Raw genomic sequence first — 2,429 nt, 5'->3', positions numbered from 1 at the left:
AATGAGACGTGGCGGCTGGGCTTCACGGATGGAAACCGTCGCGAACAGACAGCAAATCTGAACGGTTACAGCAACTAGTCGGCCGACGTCGATAGCAGGTGGAGCGGTGGTTGTGAGCGGGGAGCGTGGCGGTTACTGGTTCACGCGGCGGCCTTGGCTTCGACGGAGACAGAATCGGCGATGGAGACGGCAGATCGGCGCGCGGGACGACTGCTGCAAGGTTGCTTCGCGAACCGGAGATGGAGACGGCAGATCGGCGCGCGGGCTGCGGCTGGACTGCGGCGGGAAGAAAACGGAAGAGAAAGGATCGGCGGCTGGCTGCGGCGGGAAGAAAACAGAAGGGAAAGGATCGGCGGTTGGCTGCGGCTGGGCTGCGGCGGGAAGAAAACGGAAGGGAAAGGATCGGTGGGAGTCGCGGCGCACGGCGGAAGAAGGAAATAGGGGCGGCGGTTGCTGGGCTGCGACGCAGATCTGGACTGGGCAGCGGTCATGTGGCGGCCGACGGCTGCTGTGAACGGAAGAAGAAGAGGAATGAAGGTCTGCGGTTACTGGGCTGCGGACGGGGAGAAGGGGAAGGGCGCACGGGGAGGAAGGAGAAGAGAGAAAAGAAAAAGTAAGGGGATAATTAGTTAAATTGTTAATTGATTCTTGAAGGTAGCGTTTGAGTTCTTTGGATTCACAACTAAATTGTAGAATTTGTTGGAGTTCGATTCGCCATACTTTGGTAAGCTAGAATTTACGTTGAGGAAATTAAATGAAAGAAAGTATTGTGAAAGTAATTGAGTTCCATATTCTTATTAGGTTTCCTTCGTTCGAGAAATTTGAGTAACATTAAAGTAAGGGTTTCTATTACTGGACTCTTTGAAAGTTTTGAAATGTGTTGACTGTTTGGATCTCTGGACTTAGTATGGTTTACCAATATATGTAGAAGTAGATATGATGACAAATGTATATTATGCCAGACTGGTATAGAAGTAGATACGATGGATAATGTATTTTGTAAACTGAGAAAGGTGTTATGTATATATATATATCTTGACTGTCTGGTGTGTTGTTATAGTATCAACTGATTTTGTGATAGATTGAATAGATTGAACGTAAGTGTGTTAAGTTGGATTGATGATATGATGGAGTAGTTTGACTATACTAGGAATGGATTGATTAAATGTTTATAACGAACTAAGGGAAAATTGTTAGCTTTGTCGATTGGGTAGTGTGCCTTGCAGGTGTCCTACGGGATCACCACCTGTTGTGCATTCTTCGAGAGCACTTGAATGACATGTGCATTCTTCGAGAGCAATAGACTGACGTGTGCATTGTTCGAGAGCACTAGACTGATATGTGCTTTCTGCAGAGCACTAGACTAATATTTTTGTCCTTTAGGGCATTGGACTGATTATGTGTATTTCTACATGATCACAAGACTTTTAAAGTGCAGGGCACCTCCAATAGGAAGTTAACAATTTTATTTTTCTTCTAATAGGATCAGTAGTGGGTCTATTACTGGGTATGTTTATACTCACTCTTTTATGTTTAATCTTTTTCCGTGAAACTGCCATAGGGAAATGTCCTTCAAATTGCTTCTATTATATTTTTTTTTTATTTTGGTTTTCTTTAGTACACTGTTTTGGGTTTCATGATTGAACGACTTTTATGTTCTTGAACTTTCTTTATTATCGATACTTTTACACTTTCAAAATTTTATTTGAAATAGAGCCCGAATAAAAACTCTTTAATGTTGTTAAAAAATATATTTTTTTAAATTATAAAGTCTTTATGGTTAAAGGACGAATATAGTCTTAAAGTAATAACTTCAGCTTAATTCGAAAAATTAGGTCGTTACAATCTATTTTGCAGAAAATAACAATTTTATTTTGGTTAAGAAAAGCTGTTTTTCTTCTACATATTTATAACTCTCTTTCTTTCATTGAGTAGAAGACGGGGTAGGAGAAAATCAAAGGATTCTATTAACTTAAAAAATATTAAATTAATAGAAGTTTTTCAATAACTGACTAATTAACCATTAATCAATTAGTTTATAATTAATTAAATTAATATTTCATTTAAATCTTATTGAATGAATATCTCTCCAATACCTTATAGTTTTATATTAATTTAATTAAATCAAATTTAATTAAATAATATTAAACTAAACTATTAATTAATAACTAAATTAAATATTTTATATTTAACTTAAGTTAAATTCAGTTAAATTTGAATCATATTCAAATATAACTTTATTCTCATAATTAATAATTTTTAATATGAAACAAATCCACATTAAATTAATATTTGAACTCATTCAAATATTTTATCTCTCATAAATTAATTTTGAACTTTATCTAAAATTAAATTTATTATAATAAAGTTTCAATAACATATAAACTTTATATTATAATGTATCACTATATATTATACTAATTATTACT

The sequence above is a fragment of the Cucumis sativus genome, chromosome 7 (genome assembly GCF_000004075.3).
Source record: "Cucumis sativus cultivar 9930 chromosome 7, Cucumber_9930_V3, whole genome shotgun sequence".
NCBI classification, from domain to species: Eukaryota; Viridiplantae; Streptophyta; class Magnoliopsida; order Cucurbitales; family Cucurbitaceae; genus Cucumis; species Cucumis sativus.
The sequence above is the reverse complement of the archived record's forward strand: the minus strand, read 5'-3'. Positions refer to the sequence as shown.